This window comes from Pan paniscus, chromosome X (assembly GCF_029289425.2).
Source record: "Pan paniscus chromosome X, NHGRI_mPanPan1-v2.0_pri, whole genome shotgun sequence".
NCBI lineage: Eukaryota > Metazoa > Chordata > Mammalia > Primates > Hominidae > Pan > Pan paniscus.
Window position 1 is genome coordinate 40,940,379 of NC_073272.2, and position 8,873 is coordinate 40,949,251.

Genomic DNA, 8,873 nt, shown 5'->3' on the forward strand with positions numbered 1-8,873 from the left:
TGGGGCTGGGTGGGGATTACCTAGGTTGGGTAAAAGATGACCACCCTTTGTCAGTAGTTCTGCTGAAGTGGAAAAAGATCAGTTTACAATCTCCTTCTGAGACACAGTTGTAAGATTCTTTCCAACAGGGTGACTGGTATTGGAGGGGAAAAACAAAGGTTTGGTACTCTGGTAGAAAGACCAAGGTGGGAGGATACTGAGGATGCTGATATGGTCATGATGCTAATGACTGGCAGTGGGGGATGTCCAAGCCAGTCTGGGAAAGAGAGGAGAGAGTGTTTACTGAGGAATGGGAGAAGAGGAGAGCCTGGGGGCCTGGTGGACACAGGAGGGTTAGATCAAAGAAATGAGAGAGTGAGAGGATAGGAAATGGTGGTTAAGGAAGAAAATTTCTGAGCTGGCAGCTTTCACATGTACACAGATCATGGCCAGAAAAGAAGTGTACACACATTATTTGCTTTGGCCCTTTTCTACCCACTAGGATTCTGCCTTTACCTACTTCCTACCTGGTTGTCTTCCTTTCTGCTGCTATAACAGCATACTACAGGCTGGGTAATTTAGAACTTTAGAATAAAAAATATAACTTTATTTGGCTCATGTTTGTAGAGGCTGGGAAGTCTAAGAACATGGCACAGTCATCTGGTGAAAGCCTTCATGCTTCATCATTCCATGGCAAAAGGGAAAATGAGCATATGAGACAGGAAGAAAAAGGGAGCCAAACTCCCACAATGCCTAGCCCACTCCTGCAATAATGGGATTAATCCATTCATGAGAGCAAAGCTCTCATGACCTAATAACCTCTTAAAGGGCCCACCTCTCAACACTGTTATAATAGCAATTACATTTCAACATGAGTTTGGAGGGGACATTCAAATCATAGCACTGGCCTTTCTCATGAAGCTCACCCAACATACACACACACCCACATACTCACACACAGTCTTACTCAGGTCCTCTGATCCCTGTGTTGCTAAGGTTTCTTGCTAGGACATCCCACAAAATCCCTGGCGGTTGCTAATGCTCACCAAAAGAGAAAGAAAGGCTTGAGAGTGTGGAGAACAAAAAAGGAGTCACCCAGACTTGAGATAATAAGAAATGTTGGGCATGTTGAGTGACCCAGCCTGTTAGTGCCCTGAGGCCTGGCATCTCAGTGTGTGAAATGCGAAAGTTATTTTTATGTGAAATTTCCCACAGTCTTGTCACCTGGCGCATCCTGCCCGGGTGGTGTTGATGTAAAAACAACTTGAAAGAAAAACAAACCAGAAAAATGAAGAAGTTCACATTCGTTAAGCAAAGCAAACATTTCCCTCCTAAAATTAACTCTGAAACTCTATCTTGGTGGTTGACTGTGACAGAGGGAGGGCATGAAATAAAAGACAGTATTATTTAGATTTAGGGCATACTTCCTAGTCCATGGGGTTCAGCAAGTTTCTAAAACTGTAGGATTCTTTGCATTATCTAAGTAATAATAACTACAATAATAAAACTTCTTATTTATTGATAGCTTACTATGTTCTGGTCACAATGACAAGCACTTTTCCTACATTTTCCCATTTAATCCTCGTAACACTCCTATGAGGCAGATGTTATAATTTTCCATTTACAGAAAAGGAAACTTAAAGCTTCAATTAAGTAATTTACCCAATATAACACAGCCAATGATAAAACTGGATTTGAATCCGAGAGTATTTGATCCCCTGAATCCAGGTTTAGTCACTTCACTATATGGAAAATATGGAAAAGAAAAAAAAATTCACTCAAAAGCAGCATTGTGACATAGTGTTTGGGTGTATTTTCGCCTTGCCTCTTTTCATGTTTTAATTTGTGTGTGTTTGTGAGTATGAATCTATGTAATTATCACATACTGCTTTAAGCAAATTTTCTTCCCCTTCCAAGTCAACATTATACAACGTTCCTTTGCCCATGGTACTATCCAGTCATCCTAGCCATCATTTTAAATATATTCATAACGTTTCATCTGGTAAATGCACCACAATTTATTCTATCAGTCCCTTGTAGCTGAAAGTTTAGATTTGGTATTTGTGTTGCTGCTGTTATAGTATTCCCATGCATACAGTGTTTTTCAGATTTATGATCTTGTCTTTAGACTAGATTCCTTTGGATAGAAGTGGAATTGCTAAGTCTAGCCATATGAACATTTTTATGGATCTTAATTTGTGTTTACCAAATGCCTTCCCAACATAGTTTTATTAATTGACATCATTGTCAGCAATAATTTCGCCACACCCTCAGCAGCACTAGGTAAGATTTTAGGCAATTTTATAGGAAAAAATGGCACCTCATTATTTTAATTTGCAATTATTTTCTTACTAATGAGGCACGACATTCTTCTAAATGTTTGTGAACTAGTTGTATTTTCTCTTTGGCAAATTATCTACTCTTGTTCTTTGCCCATTGAAATATTAACAACTGAATGCTTTTGTTTTCTCTCCATTTTCTGATTTCTATATAAAAATAAATTTGCTGCAGTATTTTATAAATGTTGTGTGCATGTATGTTATATATATAAACAAATATTTTTAACTAAGAATAACTATAAAGTTAAACTGGTTAGTCTCTTTCCTTTCTGGTGTCTTCTGTCATTTCAACACATAGAAAGTTCTTCTTCCCCCAGAGGTTTGCTAAATGTACACTTCTATTTCCTTCTGGTTTTTCTACTAGATATTTAAAAAATTATATGTCTCTCTTTAATCCATGTGATATTTACTTTGTGTATGTAGTGAAAGAGGATGGCTGACTCCAAAGAAGACCACCAGCCCTTCCTTGAACAATGAAATTCGTAGACAATCCAACAACAACAAATGGAAACCAACTAATCATTTCACATTATTCCTCAGCTAAATCTTTCCAAAGAACTGATAGATTATGTCATAAAATTCACTGGGGAAAGTTTATTTCCCTTGTCCAGCCTTTGGTTGAAGGGCTGATAAACTGTGAAATGACTCAAAAGAGAGCAGACAAAGGGCCTGGGTAGCCCATAAACTGGTCAATAAACCCTCCTCCCCCAACAATTGAGAGGTACATATGGAATGCCAAGCACCAAGTCAAGAACTTACTGAGACAATAATAGGATACAGAGAATAGTTTTCAGTCTTCACTTTTCTAGGCGTCTATGTAGCATTTGACACTGTTTGCCAATTTACAGACTCTCCCTACTCCCTTGACTTCCCTTAAACCATCTCCTGTTCTCTGAACTCTTCAACTATTCCTCAATCTCCTTTTCTGGCTCCACTCCTTTAATGTTTATCTTTCCTGGATTTTGTCTTCAACCTTCTTTGTTCCTCCTTCTGCTCACTTTCCCTGGATAAACTCATCTGCTCGCATGGCTTCAATTACCATCTACATGCCGATAATTGCAAAATTCATGTCTCCTCTGAGACTATCCATTGAACTGCTCACAGGACACATCCATCTGGAGGCTCTCACCTGTGCTTCAAATCTATTAGATCCAAAATGAGCTCACCAGCCCACACTATCACTACCACCATCAAAATAGCCTCTTTCATTTTTCTCTCTTGGATACACTGACTCACTAAAGGACCACATTTTCCATCTGGTTAACACTGTCCCAACCCAGTCCTTTTCATTCTATCTCCTTCAAACCCCTTAAATCCATCTCTGCTTATTGCATTCATATGCAACCTCTTTGGTTTCAGCACCCATGTGGATTATTGCAATAGTCTCAAAACTGGCTTCCTGGACCCACTTCAGGGATCCCTCATGGAATTTCCCAGGAAAGATGCACAGGGCCTTTTGTGATAAAGCCCATGCTTACTTTCTCATTCTTATTTCTTTTCCCTCCATCCCTGACACCCCACACAGTAGCATGACTTTGTGCATGCTATTCTTACCACCTATAATGCCGTCCTTTGCCCCTGCATCCTCATTTCCAAGCTTTTGGTGGTCTTAGTGGGTCTCCTTGGCTACACCATGCCTGGACTTCATGTGCATTCTGTTAAGGTGGAGATGAGAATCAGACCCCCACCAGCCTGTCCCTTCCTCATCCTCTTGGGGCTCATCTCTGGGAAAAGACACATAATATTTCATGAGGTTCGCTCTAATAAGGTTAATGGCTGGTCTAAATCCAGGTCAGAAAGCTGGATAAAATATTTTTTTCTGACTTTTTAGGGCTTATTTGGGGACTTCCGACTTGTAAGAAAGCCAAGATGAAAGTACAATTTGATTTCCATTTTTTAAAAAAGAAAACTCACGTGTGTTTCATTCTTCACACTTGGATGCTCTTTAGTATTCTTTGTAAGATTCTTTCTCCAGGGTGGCTTAGCTGAGCTGTGTGGCTCTCAAATAAGCTTCAGGGCCAGACCTGTATTTGCATACATAATCAGAACTGCCTGTCTGCACTAGTCTCCCCAGGAGGCATCTTGCTTGGGAAAAGGCTCAGGCTGCCCCCTAAAATGTGGGTGGCATCTTCCTGGCTAAGAGGACCCCTGACTGCTCAAAACAGCACAGTTTCTGAATGCCAGAGAGGTCTTCATATAGCCAAATTGGGTCAGCAGATTTTGTGTTCTTAATCATGTATTCTTGTTTGATTTATTAGTCTGCTACTATGTGCCAGGCACTGTGTGGGTGTTGATGATGCTGTCCTAGTTTGGGTTCCCCGAAAAGTAAGCCTGAGACAAGGTCTAAGATATAGATTGTTTATTCAAGAGAATACCTAGGAGGCACAATCAAGGGAATGAGAAAAGTGTGGCAGGGAAGGAAGAAAAGCTATTGACTTTAATAAGCAGGTTACCACTGGGCAACTTAGGCGCCATCTCCCTGAGGACTCTCTGAGGCACCATGTAGAACATCCTGGGAATACTCTTAAAAGAGGACCGTAAGCCTGGGGCATCAATCCACCAACTCCCATCCCTAGGGTGTTAACTTCTTTGGCCCCAGAGGTATTAATTTCCTTACATTACAGGGTTATGCCTACTGCAGCAGATCATGCTCCCAAGGTTCAGGGGAAACCCTGAGACACAGAAGCAAAAAAAGGCAGGCTCTTGAGGTTGGAAGTTATCAGTGTACTTTGAACCATACACTGTGGCTGCAGGTAACTTGGGTCGGCCAAGGTGATACAGGCTGAGGATTAGACACCAACAGGGTCTGCTACAGATGGAGAGATGAATTAGACACGTTACCTCTGCCCTCAAAGAACTCATTAGCTTATGGTAAAGACAAACAAGCAATCTAACCACCAGATGCTGGGATAAGTCTTGGCTTGGTGATCAATACAACCTGCATGGGGGCATGTAATTCACCCTGGGCTGGGAGAAGTGAAAGATCAGTGATATCTTCTAGAAGACACAATAGTTGGGCCGGCCAATCCTTGAAGGATGCACATTCTTCAGGCACAGAAGGAGGAGCAATGAGCTTTAGGGTGCACAGGCAGTGAGCCCTGAGTGTGCAAGGCATGTGCAGTGTGAAGTGCAGGCTTCCTGGCCTTGCCAAAGCATTGGCTTCATTATAGGGAGCAGTAGGAGGTTGGCCAGAATATAAACAGGGGCCAGATTGTGCAGGAACTTGAATCTACCTGAAGAAGGCATTTACATTTCAGCCCCCATGAGGCAATGAGGGCCCATCAGTGTTTAAATAGTGACATGTTCTGAGCTTTAGCAAGCTCTCTCAGAGAGCAGCTTTGAGGGTGGGTTGGATGGTGACAGGTGAAATTTGAGCCCAAGGATCATGATTAGGAGTTTTGCCAGCCAGGCTCTGGGCAGGAAACAGATGGCACTCTCAAAAGGAGTGGAAGAGTTCCCAGACATCAGAGAGTCCCATGGCTATAAGAGAGGGCCACTCAACAGGAGCTGGGGCCTTACGTAGAGGAAAGCAGCCAGAATCAACCTCAACCTGGTAGGGAGGGTGGAGGAGCCAGGGGAACAAATACTCCCACTTGTCTGCTTGCCCACCCTCTTAGCTTCTGCCAGAAACTCTCCTTGGTAAAATCCAACCATAAGCCAGATGGTGGGGCTTCCCAGTTGATGTACCCCACAAAAGCCAGCCTTTCTGGGGTTCAGAGGAGGGTGGATGATATAGTTTGGATCTGTGTCCCTGTTCAAATCTCATGTCAAATTGTAATCCCAATATTGGAGGTAGGGCCTGGTGAGAGGTAATTTGATCATGGCGGTGGGTTTCTCATGCATGGTTTAGCACCATCTTCCTTGGTACTGTCCTTCTAACAGTGAGTGAATTCTCATGAGACCTGGCCATTTAAAAGTATGTAGCACTTCCCCCATGTCTCTCTTGCTCCTGTTCCTGCCATGTGAGATATCTCACACCCCCTTTGCCTTCTGCCATGATTGGAAGCTTCCTGAGGCCTCCCTAGCAGCAGAAGCCACTATGCTTCTTCTGTAGCCTGCAGAACTATAAACCAATTACACCTCTTTTTAAAAAAATATATTACCCGGTCTCAGGTATTTATTTATAGCAATGCGAGAATGAATAATACAGAAAATTGATACCACTTCCACATGTTTAGGTATAAAAGATACCTGTATAAAGATATCTAAAAGTGTGGAAGTGACTTTGGAACTGGAAAACAGGCAGAGGTTGGAAGATTTTGGAAGGCTCAGAAAAAGACAGGAAGATGAAGGAATGTTTGGAACTTCCTAGAAACCAGTTAAATGGTTGTGAGCAAAATGCTGATAGTGATATAGACAGTGAAGGCCAGGCTGAGGAGGTCTCAGACAGAAATGAGGAACTTCTTGGGAACTGGAGCAAAAGTCCCTTTTGTTATGCCTTAGCAAAGAAATTGGCTGCATTGTGACCCTGCTCTAGGGATCTGTGGAACTTTGAACTTGAGAATGATTATTTAGAGCAGGGGTCCTCAACCTCCAGGCTACCAACTGGTGCCAGTCCATAACCTGTTAGGAACTGGGCTGCACAGCAAGAGGTGAGCAGCAGGCGAGTGAGCATTACCACCTGAACTCTGCCTCCTGCCAGATCAGTGGCAGCATTAGATTCTCACAGGAGCATGAACCCTATTGTGGACTGCGCATGCAAGGGATCTAGATGGCATGCTCCTTATGAGACTCTAACTAATGCCTGATGATCTGAGATGGAACAGTTTCCTCCTGAAACCAACCCCCTCCACCCTGTCCATGGAAAAATTGTTTTCCATGAAAGTGGTCCCTAGTGCCAAAATGATTTAGGGTATCTGGCAGAAGAAATTTCTAAGCAGTAAAGCATTCAAAATTTCGCTTCTTCTAACAACCTATGCTCATGTGTGTGACCAAAGAAATAACCTAAAGTTGGAACTTATATTTAAAGGGGAAGCAGAGCATAAAAGTTTGGAGAGTATGCAGCCTGCCCATGTGGTGGAAGAGAAAAGCCCATTTTCAGGGGAGGAATTCAAGCAGGCTGCAGAAATTTGCATAAGTAAAAAAGGAGCCAAGTGTTAAGACCCAAAACAATGGGGAGAAGGCCTCAAAAGCTTTTTGGTGACTTTCTTGGCAGCCCCTCCCATTACAGGCCTGGAGGCATAGGAGGACTGAATGGTTTTGTGGGCCCTGCTGCCCTGCACAGCCTTGAGACACTGCTCCCTGCATCTGGACTGCTCCAGTTCTACTCATGGCTCAAAAGGGCCAAGGTACAGCTTGGGCCACTGCTTTAGACAGACCATAAGCCTAGGCAGCTTCCAAGTGGTATTAAACCTGCAGATGCACAGAGTGTAAGAGTTGAGGCTGGGGAGCCTCCGCCTCAATTTCAGAGGATGTATGGAAAAGCCTGGATGTCCAGGCAGAAGCCTGTTGCAGGGGCAGGGCCCTCATTGAGAACCTTTACTAGGGCAGTGTGAAGGGGAAATGTGGTGCTGAATTCCACACAAACAATCCCAACTGGGGCACTGTCTAGTGCAGCTGTGAGAAAAAGGTCATGATCCTCCAGACCCTGGAATGGTAGATCCACCAGCAGCTTGCAGAACACTGTGCCTGGAAAAGCTACAGGCACTCACCACCAGCCCATGAGTGAGGCCATGGGGGCTGAACCCTGAAAAGCTGCAAGGGCAGAGTTGCCCAAGGCATTAGGAGCCCACCTCTTGCATCAATGTACCCTGGATATGGGACACTGAGTCAAAGGAAATTATTTTAGAGCTTTAAGATTTAATGACTGCCCTGCTGGGTTTAGAACTTGCATGGAGCCTATAGCCATATTCTTTTGGCCAATTTCTCCCTGTTGGAATGGGGGTATTTACCCAATGCCTATACCCCCATTGTATCTTGGAAGTAACTAATTTGTTTTTTTATTTTATAGGCTCATAGATGTAGGGCACTCTAGCCTTGTCTCAGATGAGACTTTGGACTTTTGAGTTCATGCTGGAATAAGACTTTGGGAATTATTGGGAAGGCATGGTTGTATTTTGCAATAGAAGAAGGACATGAGATTTGGGAGGGGGTGGGGTGGAATGATATAGTTTCGATCTGAGTCCCTGCCCAAATCTCATGTCAAATTGTAATTCCCAATGTTGGAGGTAGGGCCTGGTGAGAGGCAATTGGATTATGGAAGTGGGTTTCTTAAGAATGGTTTAGCACCATCGCCTTGTTGCTGTTCTCATGATAATGACTTCTCATGAGATCTGGTTGTTTAAAAATCTATGGCACCTCCCCCCTCACTCTCTCATACTCCTGTTTCTGCCATGTGAGATGCCTCACTCCCCCCTTTGCTTTCTGCCATTATTGGAAGATTCCTGAGGCCTTCCCAGAAACAGAAGTGCTATGCTTCTTGCACAGCCTGCAGAACTGTGAGCCAATTAAACCTATTTTCTTTATAAATTACCCAGTCTCTGGTATTTCTTTATAGCAATGTGAGAATGGACTAATACAGTGGAGAAGCACAAAGACTGGGTCTAGAGTGGCAAA